General features: G+C 35.9%; 1 pseudogene; it reads left to right on the plus strand.

The window, feature by feature from the left end:
- LOC121313970 overlaps positions 1 to 23,455 on the plus strand; it is a 122,906-nt pseudogene that overhangs the window by 25,155 nt on the left and 74,296 nt on the right.

The raw sequence follows: 23,455 nt of genomic DNA on the forward strand, positions 1-23,455 counted from the left end.
TCTAAAGACGAGGTATATGAAGTATTTTGCACTTGTGGAAAGATCATTACATAAAATGTAATTTAAAGTTTAAAATGTAACTTTTTTTTTGCTTTCTTTTTATAAAATAAACATAGAGCATTTTATAAAAGCAATAAGCCACTCCAGAGTGTGCAGTAAAACACATTGTGATTATGTATTATCACACACCCGGGAATGGGTTATTGCTTATTTAACTGTGACATATATTTTGAGTTGCACTCATGGCTTTACCATGTACATGATTGCCCAGAACCAACTCGAGGCGTATATTATTGTGTGATAATATATTTGGACCCATACATTATTCTATTTGTAATAAGTCCTACCTACTGTAAAAAATATTGTCTGTGGCCTTAATTAGTGCAGTTAAAAATATCAATAAAAATGTCCAAAACACTGCACATTTTAAATGGCAATATCTGCTTAGCATAATTCAGTTTTCAAAAAAAGAAAGTGGGTTGCTGCATTTAAAAAAAAAAAATCTGTTTTAGCCTGCTCTAGAGTCTTGTTTACACCTCAGGCTGACGTCACACTCTGTTACGCACATTATCATGTGTCCCCTGTTCCCTTCCAGTTTTATGCCTTAAGCAGACGTCTTTTCTCAACACATCATCTTGCCCCTGAGGGTTCAACTTGATGGCTTTGTCTTAATCTCACCCACTTCATTTCCAGTTATGTATAATTACCTCAACCTCTCATGAGTTTAATTGCCCAAAGTCTTCCTGCCCACCTTCAGCTAAGTATTAAGGAACTGCTGGCAAATTAAGCAAGTACTACATGTCTGTCTTTGTTTCCTAAATCCTAACTGAATGTTTTGTTATTTACAAGAAATATAGCATTTAAAGATAATACTATATTTAATAGAAATATCATATTAAATTCCAGGTTTAATAACCAGCTTTATACACATTAAAAAAAAAAAAATCTTTTGCAACTGGACATTGCGGTTTCATGATTATTTTGTTTTTTGTGGGTTTTTTTTGGTTTTGTTTTTTTATTAGATTTGTTTAGATTAGTTATTAAATTGCAGCCCTCGTTTAGACACTAATAGCAAACAGAAGTGCAGCAAGTATGACTCACAGCCCACTCTTGAGTTATATTTTAAACTACTTTTGTATTTGGATAATGAAGTCCATTTTTGTCAAGCTTTATGTGCATTGAAAAGCTCTTAACAATTCCTACAAACAGAGATCCAAAGAGAGGTTATTTTTATTTATTTATTTATTTTTAAATAGTGATGGGACACAGAAAATGCAAATGTAATGTTTTGTGATATGGACACAATACAGAAGCTATTTTAAAGCTCATTAGCTTACTATGAATGTGAACTAAAAATAAAATCAGCAGTACTTGAATTGTTGTTTACTCTATTCACTCTATTCACTATTCACAGTGTCCGGAGCCATCCCAAATGGGGTGACCACTTGTCTTCAAGTTCACCAGAACAGTTCAGGCAACAACCTTTATAGTCGCAGCTTGTGACACAAGTAAAAGGCATTTAGTCATCTGAAGGTTTGTTCAAACAGGGCATCAAGTATAAAAAGGTCTCATTTATTCACATCAGGGCTGCTGCAAAGCCAAAGCCAACGGGCTGAACATCGTCAACGCTACTCAAACAAAGTGACATAAACACCTTGCTGTAATGCTCTGATTGCTATGATTGACCCAGGATCAGAATATAAAGAAGCTGAAATTTGCAGACGGCTGTGTGTGAACCAGAGGTGAATAACGAAGAGTAAGCAAGTTGAAACCACTGACGGCCAGACGGGAGTCCGGAGTCATGGTTAATTTATAGAGTAAAGATTAGTTCAGAGATGTTAGATTCCCTTTAAAGTATATCGAGGTGAATAAGCAGGATCTATGTATAAAGGTGTAGCACATGCCGTTCTCAGGCACCTTTTGTTTTATAGTTTTTTTGTACAGTGTTTTGTTTTGCTTTTGTAGATTCCCATGTATGTACTCTGTGCACTACCATTGATTGTAAATAAATCCTGTCCGCCTGTGGGGCGTATCAACTATAACCTCCGACTCGATCTCCTGCCTGTCATTCAACAGGGAATGCACGCACTCCCACGGCAGACGGCTGCCCTGTCACAGGCTTCTATACAAGATACAAGATAAGATACTTTCGCAGCAACATCACCATACACATCTGAAGCGACACAGATGTGATGTGACAGGTTTGAAAACTGTCAGAGCTATAAAACTACAAAAACAATTGTTATTGACAACACTATGATCAAGACTGGTATATATTCTTCAACATGATGTGGAAATTATGAGTGTCTTCTCTGATGGTATTATGCCAGCTTATCCAGTTCCTTCGGAATGAACTCCCATATATTGTCTTTCATCTCTATAATTTGTCATAAAGCTCTGGGTATCTTTCAACGGAAAGTCAGATTTTTTCCTTCGTCGTTTTGGATACTGCTTCACCCTGGTGGACACTGTTCATTAAAGATGTTCTCTGATTAGCCAATTCTTAGCTGTAAAAAAAATAAATAATTAAGATTAATTTCACAATGCTCCAGTGTCGACCTGGTGTTGCTCCCATGTCACCTGTGTGTGAAAGATACTTCTCAAAAGTATAGGTTCTATTAATTTTGTCACATTGCATCAGGGGTTTAGTGGTCTTAAGGGAGGATGCATGGTGGGGATGCAGTGAAGCAACAAATAGACAGCCTATGTTTATCATTAAAACACTGACAGATATAGATATAGATAGATAGATATATATACAGACAGGTGCACCCAGTTTTCCACCAGTGCCCCTGTCACGCATTCCTTGAACAAACAACACCAGTGCAAATAATTACCAAGTTACAAATGCCATTCAGATGGTGACAACTGGGAGCCACACATGTTGGAGAACTAACTGAACATTTCTCAAGTTGATGTGGTCCTTGATTGCTATGATGATCATGGCATAGTAATTTGTATCAGCAGATGGCAATGCTCATTGTGATTCAAAGTTTTTTTTTTAAAGTCGCAATTAATAAAATGTTAACCTCCTCTAAATGTACCTTAGTCCAGCGCAATCAAGTACTTATCAAGTTTTAGTAGCAGTATTAAAAATGCACACATTCACAGATAAAAGACTGTAGCTCAGTAACATGTAGGCTGGAACATTTTGATTTGTGATAATGATTTGTGATATATTTTGTTTCTGATACAGGCCAATACAATGAGAAGTCTTGTGCCTTTCCTGCTAAGACTTATACACTTTTAGAGAATGTATAGTACTAAAGAGATCTTTATCTTTGGTCAACCAGTTTGGCATGCAGTGAATACTGGAGGCAAACTGTTGATAGTCTTAAAAAAATACAGTAAAAAATATGTTTATAAATACAGTACATAGATCAGGGGTAATCAATAAGCAGACTCCGGGTCCGAATCTGGACTGCAAATACATTTTGACCAGAGGGTACGGTAGGTATCGCTGTGATAGTAAGTCGCAGTAAGAGCTATGAATTAAACAAAATATACAAGTCAACAACATTAGCGGCTCAAATGAAGTGAAACTGCGTTGGCTGCTGTGGCCTGTTTTGTAAGCGTCAACATATCCCTTCTCTATGGCTAATAAAATAACCGTCATTAGTATTTTTTGGAAAATACATAATTAAGATACAATTTTCATATCTTATGGTACGAGTTCAGAAAATCGCAAATACCAAGAAAACAATGATGAGTGCTACAAAACCCAATTTTGTTAGGTAGCTTTTCCAAGCCGATCCTTATCAGTAAAACTGCAAAATGTTTCCTGTCAAGTATCTGCAGATCACATTATGTGTGCGGATATTCGTTCTACAAAATGAACGTTATTAATATTAGCATTCTGTTCTAATGAAAATCTTTGCGCCTCTGTATTGCTCTTGCTGAGCTCATCTGCAACTCAAGGCCCTTGAGGACCTGCCACTTCTCCCACTTCCTGTGAGTATTAGCCAATTATAAACGTACTGAATGTAAAATGACTATTTATTATTTGTAAGGTGTTTTTATTTTTTAATTCACTTGAAAGAGAAAGCAAAGTTCATTTTTTTCTTCTTATGCTTCAGTTTAGTTTGTTACAATGTGCTTTGTTTTTGCAATGGTGAAACACAGTGTTGGCTCTGCTAATGCAGACACATAAGAATACAGTAGTTGTACAATTCTATGGTTATGGCAGGGAATGAACCCATGCAGTAACAAGTCAGTAAAGAAGGCAGACTAGTAAAAATTTCCCCAAAAACTTCTTTAAACCAACAACATGTGTAAAAGTTACATTTGTGTAGCTCTGTGTTATTTGTTGGTATGGGGATGGGAGTAAAAATGTGTTCCGGACCTTGACCTTGCTATAACCAAGAATTCTGGACCTTCACTAAAATAATTGAGTACCCCTGATATAGATGGTCTTGGCATCTCTACTATAAGCTCTCAAGTTTTTTTCCTTTTTATTAAACTGGAGTAAACATTTAGAAAATTCCCCTTTCTTTCATCAAAACAAGTGCTCTATGACAATCAACTACTGAAGTAGGGCTAAAAAAATTCTATTGAAAGATATGGCTCAGGTTTGTTACCAAGTATGGTAGATTTTGGGCTTGTAAAACAGACAATGCAACCTCAGTGTCTCTTAACTGATGACATAATGTAAAGTTTGGAAGTTTAATTAGGTCCTTAACTAACAAGCATAGAGGGCTGTTATGTGCTCTGATTGGCTGAACCAAACCTTTATATTACATTACTGTCGCAGACCATCCTCTATATTTCTGTCTTCACCGAATTATTGAAATAGTCATCTTGTATCTGAGACTAGACTTATTTTAACAATGTTTATGCTCTGTGTTTTATCAATCGTAAGTAGATTGAAATCACCCTTGACAAAGAAGCTGCGGTTATCTTCCTCATCATTGTCATCATCATCTACAACTCCTCTATCACACCTCTCTCTTCCAGGTCCTCCCTCCTGGCCATTGGTTGGGAGCCTTTTGGACATTTTATGGAAAGGCGGACTAAAAAGGCAACACAATATTATGGTAAACTTTCAAATACTCAGTACATTATGTGAATTTGTAAAGTTTAGATTTAGTTTGGATTATTTGGGCAATATACTAACAACTTTTGTGAAAATATAATTACAATATATTATAGTACAAAAACTTGAGTATCATTTTTATGTAAGCAATAGAGTCAGAAGAAGAGGGCTTTCTCGTCTGATGAGGCACGCCAAATGTCCTGAGCCAAAGATGAGAGCATTTAACATAATGAGAAGCGCCTTACCAGATGATAAAGCCCTCTTATGAGGGATCTATTGCCATTAGAACATGTATAAGTTAAAAAAAAAAATACATTTACAGTTATCCTTGATTTTATACAGCACTAGTTTTTGTTGCTAATGAATACAAACATTTTTTTCATTATTCTGTGAGAAATGTAGTTTGTTCAGAATTCCATCTGAGGTCTCGTAGCCTCCATTTTGTTTCATGATCCAAGCGGCGGACGATTTGTGGCGGGTATTTCCAATTGACAAATAATAAAAATACTTCCACTTACACAGAGCTGTTCTTCAGTTGAAGTACCTCTTTGAGAATAACAAACAAGGTTTGTGAACTGTTTGTAAAACATGTAAAGAATATAAGTACAAGTAACTTTTATTATTTATTTTTTTTGGATTTGAGTTCATGTATCTTAAATTTTCAATATTTAAGTTACCATTAGGTCTTAACATTTATTAATGAAATAAAGTAAAAAGCAATTAGCAATTAAAAATTTCTAGTTATCTGCAATATGTGTTAACACAATTGTATTAACACAATACTTCTGTAACGTTGTTGTTTGTCTTTGTTCAGCTTGAATACCATAAACAATATGGTGACATTTTTAAGATGAAAATTGGAAATTTTGAGTCTGTGCAGATTGGACATCCTATACTTCTGGAAAAACTGTTCAGAAATGAAAGCCAGTTTCCACAAAGACTTGAAATCAGACCCTGGAAAGCGTATCGAGATTACAGAGAAGAATCTTATGGGCTTTTAACACTGTGAGTTTTTTCTTTATTAATGTTGCAACCTCCAAGGTACCGGGTTCTATATTCAAATGTTAATATTTAGTACACATTTGTTTATCGGTAGACCGACAATAGCAATTTGTGAATTTCACCAAAATCATTTTTGGAGTTCATTAACTGTCACTCCACCTTGCACACAGGTTACTGCAATTTGGTCAGATAGTCTGGAGCCCACCTCAGTCACACAATGACAGACAGGAGGCAGAAGTTTATCAAAGAAAGCTAAATGTACAGTCATAGAGCTGTTTATTGGGGCAAGGGTTCCCCCTACTAAATAAAAATAAATAAAAACTATATTTAGCTACAGTTTACTCCCAAAGGAATAAAAAAGAAATATTGTGTGCACCACTTAATACTCATGTTTTAAAATCTTTCCCACTTGTATTACAATTCTGTCACTGGCTTCACGCCTCCAGCTATTCTTTCTCTCTTGCTTATCTGTGAACATACAATGGTATAGTTATGAGTGGTATTCGGTATTCGGTATGCTGTCAGCATCAATTAACAGTGAATGTAAACAGATTTGAGAATGATCATATTAACAAGGCGACACCTGGTAGGTTTATATGAAAACTACCTAAGTTTTTTTTTTTTCATTATTCAAGGGAAGGTGAAGAGTGGATTGCAGTAAGAAGGCATCTACCAAAACAACTGTTGAAGCCAAACCAGATAGAGAAATGTCATGTAATGCTCAACGAGGTATGCCAGAAGTGTTACTTAAATACACTTAAAATCCTACAAGTTGTTAAAATCAACTGTGAATGATACAAATAATTCCCTTGGAATCAGAGAGGAACAGATGTATAAAATGATGCTGGTTATACACTCAAACATGGTGGTTTGATCTGCAAGTAGTCATCATTAAACACAATTCTCCACAACTGTTTTTCAGGTAATAGAAAACTTAATTACACAAATTGACTCCTACTGTGATGAAAATCGGTGCATGAAGGACATCATGTTTGAACTAAATAAATGGACATTTCAAAGTAAGCACTTTCATTGTCTAGCAGTGACTTGTACAGGGGCTATAGCTTAAACAATAATTCCGATGTTGGTGAAATGACTTGCGAAGCACAAGACTACCTGAAAACAAGACCTGCAAAACACACGAAAACTTATTATAGTACCAGACATGAGTTTTATAACTCCTACTGCTTTAGTAAATCTACACCAAAAAATAAATAAATACAATAGAAATCAGATTAAAATATATGTCCAACTATAGAGTGGGTCGAATTAAAAAAAAAAAAAAAATACTATTTGCAATTAAAAGGATCCCACTAAAAGTGGTCATCTATTAGCATAAACTAAATCTAAAATATAAATACATGTTATATGTTTCTTTCAAAACGTTAAAAGTGAAACCTACAAAGTACAACTATGGAATTATTTTTTAAGCAATAACAACGTAAGGTTCAGCAATATTTTTTGTATTACTTGTTATATGTACACACCATTCATGTATTAATTTCCATTTCAGGCACTTGTTCGCTGTTCTATAATAAGAAGGTTGGACTAGAGCAGCCCATAAATAGCAAGCAGGCTTTAACCTTTATAATGTCATCTAAACAGGTAAGTAACTGAATTACAATAATCTTTGTAAATTTAAATATAGTATTATTAGTAGTATTATTATTTATTTATTTGGCAGTCACCTTTCTCCAAGGCGACTTACATGTGTTATAGGGCAGTACAAGGTTACAATCCAAGATTGATATTTCACAGTAAGTACAAATAATACTATTGAAATACAATATGAACTAGGATGCAACATGTTATGATTACAACAAGTTATATCTACAATACCATATTAGTAGTGCAATAGTGCAAGGTTAGTGCATTAGCTGAGGGTCCAGTAACATGGTGCTTAGGTCGGGAAAGTCCAATGCACAGTAGGATGGGTAGATCATGAGATCTACAAGTAGAGTTTGCAGGTGGGTTTTGAGGAGGCAGCAGATGGCAGTGAGAGATGGAGCAGTCCTGAAGTTCTCTGATAGCTGACTCCACCACAGAGACTAGGATAGAGAAGGAGCAGGGACAGGAGGATGAGGAGTGGGTGGAAGGCATGACCAGTTGGCCAGTAAAGGAGGAACAGAGAGGCGGTGTAAGGAGACACGAGGGACTGGAGATAAGAGGGGGCAGTGTGGTGAAGATAGCGGTAGGCAAGAACAAGGGTCTTGAATGCAAGCAGAGATATGTAGCCGGTGGAAAGTGCGAAGCAGAAGGGTAGCATAAGAGTAAAGAGGTTGGGAGAATACAAGACGAGCAGCAGAATTTTGAATTAGCTAAAGGGGGCGGATAGCTGAAGCAAGGAGACCAGCAAGAAGAGAGTTACAGTTCTCCAGTCTGGAGATTACAAGCGCTTGTACGAGGAGTTGGATAGAATAAGTAGTGAGAAAAGGAAAGATTCAGTAGATAAAATATGTCATTCAGATATTGCTAAATGTTATAATTTTAAAGCTTCCGTTCCCTTTGTTGTCATAGATGATGCAGTGCTTGGGCATACTGATGGTTACGTCTGCTGACCTGCACAAAAAAGTAAATTCCAAAATATGGAAACAACACACAGAGGCATGGGACAATCTATTTGAAATAGGTAAAGTGCATGAATCCAGTATACTGTAAGTATATTTACCTACGAGGAAAACTCTCAGTGTTTTCCTGATGTAATTAAATATAGTTTTGCATTAAATATATGGCTGTGTAAGTACAGTCCTCTTTCTTTATTGTGACATACGATTTATGTATTTTTTTTACACAGGGGTACCTGTGTAAAATTAAAAAATGTAACACTCCACAGAGAAACTATATATGTATTTTTTAAAGGATGAATCTATTGTGTTGCCTTATTTTAATTTAGCAAAGGAATACATAGACATGAGATTACTAAAACCAACCATCCAGAAGAGGATATTTTGGATGAAGTGTATCAAAGCAGCCAACTGAGCAGGAAGCAGTTATATGCAGTAATGACTGAACTTCAGACTGGAGGCGTGGAAACTGTAAGACATTTGCGGCACGTTTTCAACCTTTATTATTCAACAAATGATTGGCTTCATTTACAATGAAAATAGAGATAGCACACTATGATTATTGTGCTATTATTCCTGAAAAAAGGGGGTTTACAAGCTTTACTGGTCATCTCTTTTTTTGTAGATATCCAATGATGGTTTAATGTAATTTTGTTAATGTTTCTATTACAATAACAAAAGCACAAAAGGAATGTCCTAATGTCTAAAGTTGCTTCTACATGCTACAGCTATGACTAATTACTATTTTTTTAAGGCAATGGGTTTATTGAGTGATGTAAACGGAGAGTGCATCTCGCTGCTGAAATTTCAGTGATTTATCAGCTACAGTCTGTAGGTATGTGTATCAACTTGTATATTGCATTTATAAATAATATGTATATAAAATGTACAGTATAATTATGACATTATTCAGAGATGCAGAGATGCATGTTTTGAAATTCCAGATTTTTTTTTTCATTGAGTTTCATTGGCCCTTGCGTTATTTGTTTTGATGTCGTGCGCTACACATTTCTTAACAATTTGTCCCTTGAATCTGACCATTTTTGACACAGGGAATGACTTCCTTTTTCAGGTGTTACACACTTGGAACACCCATTTCCAAAATCTAGAAAACTGTGATATGATGGCGGTATGATGACATCACAAATCTAGAAAAATAATGCATTCTGGGTGCCAAAAGTTGTTTTAAACATAGACATAGACTTCACTGAATAATCTCAATATAGGTTCCTCTGTTTATACTATATATTTTTTTCTACATATAAATTAAAAATGCAATACACAAGTGTTTATACCTACAGATCATAGCATTGAATCCTGCTGTTAAATATTTTAATACAAAAACTTCTCATAATAATCCATAATAATAATAATAATAATAATAATAATAATTATTATTATTATTATTATTATTATTATTAGTAGTAGTAGTAGTAGTAGTAAAAGTAGTCGTAGTAGTAGTATTAATTATAGCCCTTCTTTGAAAAGTTAGTTGATTTGAAGTTAAGAATCGTACATCTTTTAGTGGACTTTTTTTATGAAGTTCATGTTACAGTGTAGAGATTCCGATAGTCGTAATGCTGAGTAATCAAAAAACAAAGCACATATCAGCTTACATAGTTTAGAAAAATAAACATCATTTAATTACTTGTAGCAGTGCCAAGTTTACCATAGAACATTACGGAATCCCTTTTGTGCTATAAGGGAATCTTAGTAGAAACAATTGACAAATAATTACATTTAACCATCCTTGGAGATATAAAAAGAGATGACCAGTAGAACTGTCCAGTTGCAGTTGGTGTAAACACCCATGGCCACAATTAGATTAGTAATATTGGAACATGTATGTAATATCATTCTAAGATGTTATAAAGTTGTTGTAAACATGTTTAATTATTGGTACGTGCTCATGATGCGTGATATATGAAATATTAACATAGCCCCTCCTTAATTACCATAACATGAAACACACTGACACAGCACTTAGTTTGTTTTAAACCTTGTCAAAGGTTTAATGGGACAAGAATGGGGCATATCGAGACACTTTTTATAGCTTATGATTCTTTTAGGAATATAAAATGTGACATCTTGTCAACCTTGCTCAAAGTATCCCATTTCGAGAAGTATTCAGTGGTGTTGCTGCATGTACAATTTTACCCTTGTATAGATTATGATAAAATTAATCGGTACTTCTGTAGTTTACCTGGATTTTCAAATGCTTTTAGCATTCATCATGTAACTATGTCTTTTATTATGCTTTACTAAACTTCTATTCGATTTACCATGCTTGCCTGCTAGTTGCTTCACTCTACTTCTCTACTCTTTTACTCGTACCCCACACGCTTTTTTTAAGGGTATGACTAGTCATTTTTCTTATAAATTTTTTTTAGACTGCAAATGCAATGCTGTGGGCCATCTTTAATCTTTCAAGAAACCCTCAGGCCCAGGCAAGACTAAATAAAGAAGTGCTGAAAGTGCTACCTGATGGGCAGGCACCTACAGTCATGGATATAAATAAAATTCCATTCCTTAAGGCTTGCTTGAAGGAGTCAATGAGGTAAAGATTGAATTACATGTAGATTGTAAATGTACACTATTACGTGTTCTTAGACAATGCTTCTCTTTAATCTACTTTCACCATTCTGTTTGTTTCTAGGGTTACGCCGACAATACCTTTCACAAGTCGTACATTAGACAAAGACACCTGTGTGGGGGGATACTTGCTTCCCAAAAATGTATGTACAGATATTACTAGGCAACACTATACTAACCTGCCATGCACATCTGAGTTTAGTGCAGGCCCACCTTATTGCTAAGGGATCAATTGCACATGACCACCATGATTCTGCTTAAGGTCAGGAAAATATTACTTCAGAAAGAGACATTGCACAACCATGCTTGATGGGGATATTTGCTCACAATTTCTGAGGAAAGATGTTTAAAATCATTTTAATGCTAAATTGCATACACAAGCCTAAATAAATTAGGAATATTAAGCAAAAATATGGTAAGCTCTGTTTTGTTAAACTTCAACACCAATAAATATTCACTTTAATATAATCTAAGAGAAAAGACTGGTGCAGAGAAAACAAAAAGATTAGGACAGGAAATCAGAACTCTGCAGAAACCAGGGCGTTTATGACTCCTGGCTGTTATCAATTTCAGAAACAATGTTGTCAAATCCAAATTGCTTACTTATATATTATATCATAATAAAAATGGGTGGTTGTTTTTTACATAGGTGGAAAATAATCATTCTAAGAGCCTTTGCATTTACTTGTGCATCTGTGTTTTAAACCTAGTTGGCTATGACATCTCATAAGATTTAAACTTCCCAACAACATGAAAATGTGGCCAGGTAGAGCCTGTGTTTAACCACACCTATTTTGTGTTGGTGTAGGTTGTACACTGTTCCAACTTTTATGCTTATGATTAGGCCTCTTGTCATTAGAACTGCTGAGACTCGTCAAAGGCACTTAAAAGGGTATGGGGCATATCAAAAGGGTCTATTTCATTGATCTGAATACAGACAGATCTTTATATTTTTTAATCCAGTTATTGCACCTCAAAATGGTGTACTGTATGTAATGGTTTATTATTTACAGATGTAGATGTGTTACAGTCATTCATACATTCACAGGGACAGAGATCTGGCAGTTAAATATTACTATCCTATGAAATCTAAAACCTTGTGAGTTTCAAGTGGCCTACTGTAAAGAATGACTGACTAATTACTAGTTTCTTGACAATACTATCTCTTGTTACGGATGCTCTTGTCTTTATTGCATTGACATTGTTACTCAATTTGCTTTCTGATGCAATTCAGACAGTTGTTATGATTAATGCACATCCCATGAACGAGAATGAAGAATATTTCTCAGATGCAAAGCTATTTAAACCTGAGAGATGGTTGCAGGAAAAAGACAAGATACATCCATTTGCCAATTGCATTTGGCCTTCTGTAGGGTAGGTTACACATTTCTACCTGTTGTTTATAATTATGTATTCTGTTTACATGAACCACACCTTTTGTTTCTCATTAAGTAAAAGGGAGACAACCGTCTTCTCTTTCTCTTCCTGCTTAGTTGAATTCTATTTGTTGATGAAGGTAAAGTTAAACAGAAAATTATTCATATTACAGCTGCAAAGTACATTTTGGTCAGTAGGTTGTGCAGTACTGCATCAGGAAGAGATCCCTCGCTCTCCATGTGTAAGGGAAGCAATCTGTTTTGGTACTGAAAAGCAGGTTACCTGTGTTAAGAATTTATTTTAAAAAAATGTTTTAAATGTTTTGTTTTCTTTTACAGGCATTATGGACCATTTTCTCAAAGGGATGCATGCACACAAGAACACAGAAACAAAACTGACTTGTATGCGTGTATGTCTTGGAGAATCAGGTCGCTTTTTCATCGGACAGCCACTCATTCTTTTAAACCTGATATGGTCATTTACATGGAAATAATACATATATTAAAATTAAAGTTTGTTAAAATTAAAGGTTGTTTTAATGTTGCATTTATAATAATACTAAAAAGAAACTTAGTATATTTATTAAAGAAAAAAAACATTAAATGGATTTATAATAACCAGATGGGGTAGTGATAAAGATTTCTTGTCAGAGTTTCAGTACCAAGTTTCTTTTTAGTACTACTATGTATCTTAGAGTTTTTTTATTTTCAATGTTTATTTTTGAGAAGGACATAACATACTATAATACAGCACTCACCAACTTCATATTTATTTGGAGTTGACTCTTTGAAACATCATTAAATTTACAATTAGTTGGTGCTATAATGGCAGTCTTTTGTGGCTTCATGCATTAATATTCAATTGACTTGCTATTTCTTACAAGCTGAAACACAGTGTGACCTGAGTGTAGCAGGAGCAGAGATATCCAAGATGGTACTTGTAAGTAGACAAGCTGGTGTTGATCATGTCTAACATCCACCTTGGATTTAGAGTGAATAAGAAAAAGCACGGAGGAAGCCCCCTAGGTCCTTTAAAAATAAAATTAAAAAGTACCAGTAATGAAGGACATTGAAGAACATTAAAACAGTACTGTATTTACAATAGTGAAGCTAAAAAAAGGAACAATATTCAAGGGTTCAATTTGAAGTTGATATGTTTTACATATGCTTTACAAACTCATTTGATTTTCTATTGTGATATATATATATTTTATCCCTATATTATAATATATATATATAGTATATATATATATATATATATACCTATATCACTGTATATCATGTGTGTCAATTAGGAACTCGAGTCACTCTAAAGGGTGAATGATTAATTACAGTATTTTGTTCACGCCTAAGAAATAAGCATGGAAACAAAAAAACCCTATTTATTATATACACCTCTTTTGACAGGCACCATTTACTATATCCCTAGTCACTGACATAGGTAGTTCACAATGAGTTCTAACCATATCCTGTGAAAGCAGTATGTTAAGTGTTAGATAATATGTTGCATTTTGGCAGAAATATAGACTGATGGCAACTGACAATGACCCAGTCGAACAACTGATGTCTGTGGTTATGGTACGCAACAGAGAAATCCCGGTTGCTTTTCACAAGTATTAACGACTGTACTGGCATGTAACACTCTTTTTATATAAAAAAAAAAAAATGGTATAGGTACTTCTTTAATCCATACATAAAAATAGATAAATACATAAAAAATAGAAAATCAATAGTCTAATTATGCCTAAATATAACATTTGTTAGTATATGATGAACATTTGAAGAATATTTGTGAATATTCAAGGCAGTTACTGTGTTCACCATGTAGAGACACGACCGGTGAGGATCCCCATTATGAAGAGCACTCCATTCAGGAAAAGCAGGAATCAACGTTTTCTGTTGATAAAGCAAATAATGCTTTAAAAAATAGGAACTCAGATAGGAAAATATTTTTGTAACTAGTACAAACCATGATTTTAACATGTTTGTATTGTTCTTTTATTTTAGGACTGATTCGTGATTCTTGACTTTAACACAAAAATATTATGGTGGGACTACAAGGAGACTGCTGTATAGAAGAAGACCTACTTTTATTGTGTTATCTATTTATCAATTTAAACTGCATTTATAGCCATCCAATTTTATTTGTATTGCTGCCTATGAAGCGCACTGTTATGCTGTTCATTTTAGATTACTAGCTGAAAATAAACAGCATTATTTAATGATTTTCTTTTAAACATTTATTAAGTTTGAGTTATTGGATTTAGCATGTTGTCTCAGTATTTCTTGCGCTACAGTGTGGAAGATACTGTATTTGTTTCTAAAGATGGGCTGTTCCCTTTATTCGGGTCATTTTCTAATACCCGCAGGTGGCTTATTACTTTCTGTTAGAACATAATGTATTTATTTCTTACCATAAACACTTAAATGATTATTATTATTATTATTATTATTATTATTATTATTATTATTATTATTATTATTATTATTTATTTCTTAGCAGACCCCCTTACCCATGATGACTTACAGTTGTATTCAAAAAATACATATCAAGAATTACAGTACAGTTAAGATCAAGATACAAAATACAGTGAGTTCAGTCCTAATAAGAGCAAATACAAAACGCAGTATGATTTTGATATCAGGGCAGTTCAGGAGCAGGTAACAGTGTTAATAGTTACATCAGGGTTAGATACGAGTGCAAGTCAAATACAAAATACTACAGATTGGGTTGAGTGCAGGATTAAATAGAGTAAAATAGGGAGCAGATAAGTGCAAGTTAAAGTGCATTAAAGGCAGAGTGCTATACAGGGCAGGCCTGACATCTGTAAGAACCTTGCTGTACCACTGCGGCGCGAGGGTGGCATTAGTAGGCGAATACAAGAGTCTTGAACCGGATGTGAGTGGTGATCGGGAGCCAGTATTAATATGCATGTGGTTTGTAATTGTGCACAGTTTAGCATTGCACACCTGACTAACTTAAATAATAATAAAAAAAAAGCAATATACTTTTGGCTTACAGGCTACTCCCAAGAATATTAATTAGTGGTATAATGCAAAATATGTTGCTAGTCCCTTGAAATTCTAATTAGCATATAACTAAAATTATTTAGTTAAAATTGATTATCTCTGATCTGTTTGGTAAAATTGACATTTGATTCCATTTACCCTTTGTAGGGTTGTCTTGTTTACAAGAGTGTATGCTTTTATATTCAGTATTGAATAGTCAGTTGAAGGTAAGCATTATATGTACATTTGTTACTTTACAGTAATTTGGCATGTGTGGGAATCTGTTTGTTGCAATCTCTGTAGAGGGCCTGCTCACTGTATTTGTTTCAAGTACTGTTGCTCAGACACCCTCTTGTTGCTAATGCAGTAATACTAATATCCATCCATTATCCTTAACTGCTTAATTGCAGTGAGCTGGAGCCTAACCCAGCTGACACAGGAGGCACAGGCAGGACTACACACCAGTCCATCGCACAGCACCACACACAGGGCAATTTAGAGTGACCAATCAACATGTCTTTGGACTGTGGGAGGAAACTGGAGTACCCAGAGAAAACCCATGTGAACACAAGAGAACATGCAAGCTCCACACAAACCAACCCCTAGGCCGGAATCAAACCCAGGACCCTGGCACTTTGAGGCAAAGCAGCACTAACCACCACGCCACCGTGCCATCCTGTGCTGTTGTATGATGCTGTATACAGTGAAGTAAAATAGTACAGAATACGAGCTAATTGATTTGTCTTCCAAAAATGAGCCCGCTCTAAATAAGTGGATGCTCCCCCAGAACGTTCATGCCTGACGCCTTGTGGCACAATTTGAAAAACATTTTATAACAACTGTATTTGTTGGACGTTCATCACATAATAACAAATGTCAAGGTTGTATTTACTTAGTGTGAATAAAATTGGCTTATTTACGTTTAGAACTATTGTTCCCGAAGATTACATCAGACACAGCAGAGATAGCGAGGCTGAGCTGATCCTAGGAATTCAGTATCATCAGTGAAAAAAGTGAGACTCAGAGAGTTTAGAGAACACATCGAACAGCCCAACTGGTAGGAAAAATGTTTAATATAGTAATATTAATTTATATGATTTGTGGTTAAGTGTTTGACTTCAAGTTTAAATTTCTTTGATGATGGTCCGTCTGCTTTGAGTCTTTTGCAAGTTCTTGCGAAAGTCTTGACCATGCCATCTGTGTTAGCCCAACAAAAAATGAATTCTGGAGCTCAATTTTTAATGATTTATAAATATGCAAATAAAGTATCTCTCTATCTGTCTGAACCGAGTTACTTCTAGCGAAGTCATGGTGTACCTTGTGTATAGATAGAACATTTTTTCTATGTCATAGTCACCGAGTTTACAGTTTACCATTATATGCTAAAGTAGTTAATGCGTTTCTGTCTCCACCAGCTCCTAATTGCTGCTTGTCAGTTTTGAACAGAAAAAAAGAAGACCAGTAGTGGTGTGCCATTTAAACTGCATGGTGTTCAGCACAGGAAACAGTTGTGTCGAATGTGGGATTGTAAACATAAGAACATAAGAACATAAGAAAGTTTACAAACGAGAGGAGGCCATTCGGCCCATCTTGCTCGTTTGGTTGTTAGTAGCTTATTGATCCCAAAATCTCATCAAGCAGCTTCTTGAAGGATCCCAGGGTGTCAGCTTCAACAACATTACTGGGGAGTTGATTCCAGACCCTCACAATTCTCTGTGTAAAAAAGTGTCTCCTATTTTCTGTTCTGAATGCCCCTTTTTCTAAACTCCATTTGTGACCCCTGGTCCTTGTTTCTTTTTTCAGGCTGAAAAAGTCCCTTGCGTCCACACTGTCAATACCTTTTAGAATTTTGAATGCTTGAATTAGGTCGCCACGTAGTCTTCTTTGTTCAAGACTGAACAGATTCAATTCTTTTAGCCTGTCTGCATATGACATGCCTTTTAAGCCCGGAATAATTCTGGTCGCTCTTCTTTGCACTCTTTCTAGAGCAGCAATATCTTTTTTATAGCGAGGTGACCAGAACTGCACACAATATTCAAGATGAGGTCTTACAAGTGCATTGTACAGTTTTAACATTACTTCCCTTGATTTAAATTCAACACTTTTCACAATGTATCCGAGCATCTTGTTAGCCTTTTTTATAGCTTCCCCACATTGCCTAGATGAAGACATTTCTGAGTCAACAAAAACTCCTAGGTCTTTTTCATAGATTCCTTCTCCAATTTCAATATCTCCCATATGATATTTATAATGTACATTTTTATTTCCTGCGTGCAGTACCTTACACTTTTCTCTATTAAATGTCATTTGCCATGTATCTGCCCAGTTCTGAATCTTGTCTAGATCATTTTGAATGACCTTTGCTGCTGCAACAGTGTTTGCCACTCCTCCTACTTTTGTGTCGTCTGCAAATTTAACAAGTTTGCTTACTATACCAGAATCTAAATCATTAATGTAGATTAGGAATAGCAGAGGACCTAATACTGATCCCTGTGGTACACCGCTGGTTACCACACTCCATTCTGAGGTTTTTCCTCTAATCAGTACTTTCTGTTTTCTACATGTTAACCACTCCCTAATCCATGTACATGTGTTTCCTTGAATCCCAACTGCGTTCAGTTTGAGAATTAATCTTTTGTGCGGGACTTTGTCAAAAGCTTTCTGGAAATCTAAATAAACCATGTCATATGCTTTGCAATTATCCATTATCGATGTTGCATCCTCAAAAAAATCAAGCAAGTTAGTTAGGCACGATCTCCCTTTCCTAAAACCATGTTGACTGTCTCCCAGTACCCTGTTACCATATAGGTAATTTTCCATTTTGGATCTTATTATAGTTTCCATAAGTTTGCATATAATAGAAGTCAGGCTTACTGGTCTGTAGTTACCTGGTTCAGTTTTGTTTCCCTTTTTGTGGATCGGTATTACGTTTGCAATTTTCCAGTCTGTCGGTACCACCCCTGTGTCAAGAGACTGCTGCATGATCTTGGTTAGCGGTTTGTAAATTACTTCTTTCATTTCTTTGAGTACTACTGGGAGGATCTCATCCGGCCCAGGGGATTTGTTTATTTTAAGAGCTCCTAGTCCCTTTAACACTTCTGCCTCAGTTATGCTAAAGTTATTTAAAACTGGATAGGAACTGGATGACATGTGGGGCATGTTGTCAGTATCTTCCTTTGTAAAAACTTGTGAAAAGTAATCATTTAACATATTTGCTATTTTTTTTTCTTCATCTACGATTTTGCCATTTGTATCTCTTAAACATTTAATCTCCTCTTTGAATGTTCTCTTGCTGTTGTAATATTGGAAAAACATTTTGGAATTGGTTTTAGCTCCCTTAGCAATGTTCATTTCTATTTCTCTCTTGGCCTTTCTAACTTCCTTTTTGACTTGCATTTGCAGTTCTGTGTACTCTTTCTGTGTACTTTCTTTTTGGTCCTTTTTTAATGCTCTGTAAAGTGCCTTTTTTCGCTGAATATTTTTTTAATTGATCTATTAAACCATTTTGGCAATTTAGTTTTACATTTAGATTTGTCTACTTTAGGGATATAATTGTTTTGCGCCTCTAGTACTACATTTTTGAAGAACAACCATCCTTCTTCTGTGGGTGTTTTCTCTATTTTACTCCAATCTACTTCTGTTAGTCTCTGTTTCATGCCTTCATAGTTTGCTTTTCTAAAATTGTAAACCTTAGCTTTAGTCTTTACTTTTGAGGATTTAAAAAACACTTCAAATGAGACCATGTTGTGGTCTGAGTTTGCCAGTGGTTCTCTGACCTCTGTTTTAGTTATTCTATCTTCGTTATTTGAAAAGACTAAATCAAGGCATGCCTCCCCTCTAGTGGGTGCCTTCACAAATTGTGTTAGGAAGCAGTCATTTGTCATTTCCACCATTTCTATTTCGTCCTTCGCGCTACCCACCGGGTTTTCCCATTTTATTTGGGGGAAGTTGAAATCCCCCATTAGTATGGCTTCTCCTTTGCTACACGCATTTCTAATGTCATTGTATAACAGATTATTGTGCTCACCGTCTGAATCTGGCGGTCTATAGCATGCTCCTATTATTATGCCTTTTGAATTTTTGTCTGTTATTCTGACCCATATTGATTCGGTTTTATTTTCTTTGTCCAGGTTTAACACCTGGGCTTCAAGACTGTTTCTTATGTATAGCGCTACCCCTCCTCCTCGTCTGTCCTGCCTGTCTTTCCTATACAGTGTATACCCACAAATATTATATTCGTCCCCATCACTCTCAGATAACCACGTTTCTGTAACACCTATCACATCATAGTTACCTGTTAGTGCAGTAGCTTCAAGTTCTAGAATTTTGTTTCTGATACTTCTAGCATTTAGATAAATACATTTAATGGTTGTCTTACCTGAGTTGTTGTTCTTGTTTTGATGCGGTCTCCCTTCTGTTTTTTTGTTGATTTCTCCCCCCTTCCTTTCTAGTTTAAATGCTTCCGAACCTGCTCGAGGATCTTTTCTCCAAGTAGACTAGTTCCCTTGTTATTTAAATGCAGTCCATCCCGTCTATACAGATAGTCCTCGTTGTAGAAAGTGGTCCAATGATCAAGATAGGTGAAGCCTTCCCGTGTGCACCACGTCTTCAACCATTGGTTTTGATTTATTATTTTCAGCTGTCCATTTGTTCTTTTGCAAGGTGCGGGTGGTATACCAAGAAAATACCACAGTTTCGGTTTTCTCCTTTAATTTCCTTCCTAGCTCTCTGAATTTGTTTTGCAGGGATTTTGGTCTGTCTCTTCCAATGTTGTTTGTACCGATGTGGACGACTACTACCGGGTCGTCTCCTGTTCGTTCTAGGAGCCTGTCCACGTTCTCAGTGATGTGCTTGACCGAGGCTCCCGGAAGGCAGCACACTGTTGTAGTAAGGGGGTCCAAACTGCGAACTGAACTTGCTGTGTTTCTCAATATGGAGTCCCCAACAATCATGACCTCCCTTCTTTTTGCTGTCTGGTCACCACTGTCAATGGGGTCCTGGATGTTGTTCCTTTCATTCTCTTGTTGTTGGTTCTGCTCATCACAATTCTGAAGTGACTCAAATCTGTTGGTTGTTTTGATTTCTGGTGGTTGTGTTTGACGAAGTTTCTTTTTTTCCCTGCTTCTGCCTACCTGAACCCAGCTGTTCTGACCTTCTATCTCCCTGGTGGCTTTCAGTCTGTTAGGGGTGATGCAGACTTCCATGAATTGTGGGTGTGCCAGTTCCTCAAGATCTTGTTGCTGTCTCACTTCTTCCAGCTCCATTTCTAGCATGCTTACTAGTTTATGCAAATCCTGGATCGCGCTGCACTTTACGCACACTTGGTTTAGCTCCGCTGGGTTTTCTCGGATTTCCCACATCAAGCAGGTGTCACAGATTACTGGCTTGAAGACCATGTTGAGGGTTTTTTTTTTTTTGAAGTTTAGTTTCTTCTGCAGCCGTCAACCTGCTTTCAAACTGCTTCGAAACTGCTCTGTACTTTTCCACGCCTGTACTTCGCCCACTCGCTGTCGCTTCCACTCGCTGTCGCTGGGAAGACTGCCTCGTTTAACTGCGTTGTTCTGCTGTGCTGTCGGCTCCTCCCCTCGCCCGTGTCTCAAAACGGCGCTGAATTTGAATCAGCTGCTCCGAGTTTCAGCTTGTTTGTTATCAGAAAAACACACGCGGCTGTGTTTCCCCAATGTCCTCTGTTTTCTGATTAAAGCAATTCAAGATGCAATTTCTCCTTTCTGCTTCGAAACTGCTCTGTACTTTTCCACGCTGTACTTCTCCCACTCGCTGTCGCTTCCACTCGCTGTCGCTGGGAAGACTGCCTCGTTTAACTGCCCACAAACTGGTACAAGTAAGGACGACTGGGGCAACGTGTGCACTGTTTACTGTTGACAAGGAAAGTTTACAGGAGGCTAGTTCAGCAGAAACGATGATCACGGATGGAACAATCTTCCCTGACATAGTTCAGTTTCCATATTACACTGTAGAAACCATTGCACCAGGCCAGTGCAGTCACGTGGCTGCTTGACCAACAGCAGTCTGCAATATTAGAGATTTGATTCTTAATTTGGAAGCCCCCACTTGCTATTTTTTGTTTAATTTTATTTACCATTTATTTGTAATCTGCATTGACCCCCATTTATTTTTTTTTGTTTCTAAATTAGATTGTTTATTTTGAGAAAAAAAACTAATAAAATGTGTTAAAAAAATGAATGATTGATTGGTTACTTAAGCAGCCACAGCATGAAACTGGAAAAATGGAGGGACAAAGCTGAAAGGGCTTGGTGACAAAGGCTCTGTCCATGTATTTAACAAGCCTTGCCTGCTTTTCTTTAGTGGAATGTAAAATAACTTGTGTTCGAGCTCTATAAAAAAAACACATCCGGCTGCTTTGACTTTCCACAGGTCCATGGCTTATTGTCATCTAACAAATGATCACTAGGTGTAGAATGTCATTGGAAAGTTAAATATTCTGTTACATACAGTATAGAAAATAAACTTACTGTTAACTATATAGCAAAGCAATCTACCATAACAAGATCTCTTAAAAAGCCTACATTAATAGATCTCCCACTCATTACTGAAGTCTTTAGAAACTTCAGGTAGCATTCTGCCCATTCTTTAAAGCTGTGGCATTTGCAGGCTATATTGTAGCACGTGGTTTGAATCCTATCTCAGAGCATGATTGAAATGTATCACATTATTATGTTTGTTGTGTTTATCTAATTTTCACATTATTGCACCATTTCTTCTTGATTTAAATGTATTGATCACTTAGTAATCTTTTTGGTATATTTGCACTTTAGTTGACCTCTTCAGCTTGCATTCATCTGCTTTGTTTGCACAATTCAGGGTTTTAACTAGTGTAGCTATTTTATTTCCACTCGTTTAATAAATAAATAAATAAAAACACTCTACATTTATTAATAATAGTTAAGCAACCTAAACCTACATGTGTCTAAAAAGTAATCTTTTCAAGACGTGATTAAAATATTTGCATTCATGTTGGGAATATCAGTTACACATGTAGCTAACAATTATATTGTATTACATTTGAGTTTATCCTTTGTTGTTTATAACATAGTTTTAAACAGTCCACTAGGTGGACCCCAATGCAGTTAATGTTCCTGACTGCTGTTCCACTCTTTTAACTTCTGTACACACACACACACACACACACACACACACACACACACACACACACACACATTTGCTTTTTACATGTTAAAATTATAAACATGTTGCACTAGCAACATGTCTTGTTTAATTGTCTGGGTTATTTCTGGCAAAATGAATACTGCACTTGACATCCTTCACTTTGCAGTGCTTCATGTTAAAGCCAATAGAATTCTTTTAAATGCTGCAGACTGAAAGAATTATATTATATTGTAAAGCTCCTTGAAATGATAAACTTTGTTAAGATGGTTTCAGGATAGGAAAAGGGCTGTTTGGCTGTAGGAAATAATTGGTATGTTATTAAGCAACATTAGCAACTACACAACAAACAACATTACATTAGTAAAGTGCCTTCTATGGCAACCTAACTCAAGTCACTGTATATTAGCAACTATAACAATATTATATATATAAATATATGGGCCCTATTCAAAACATGTTGGCCTTACTACCATTTCTGCCTTAATAATGTTAAGTTATTTTTATTTAAAGCAAAGGCTTTTTAAATGCAAACTACATTATCCTGATGTGCCAACAGCCAGTTGTACTGGAGGTATTACAAGTGGGCATTTACAAGTGATAGTAACACTCTTAAATCCAATGCGAATCGGGTTATTTGCTCAAATTCTCTGTTTGATAGGAATTGGTGAAAATACTGACACAATACTGTGCATTATGAGCTACTTTGTAATAAATTATGATTCAGTCTTTAC

The sequence above is a fragment of the Polyodon spathula genome, chromosome 4, assembly GCF_017654505.1.
Source record: "Polyodon spathula isolate WHYD16114869_AA chromosome 4, ASM1765450v1, whole genome shotgun sequence".
NCBI lineage: Eukaryota > Metazoa > Chordata > Actinopteri > Acipenseriformes > Polyodontidae > Polyodon > Polyodon spathula.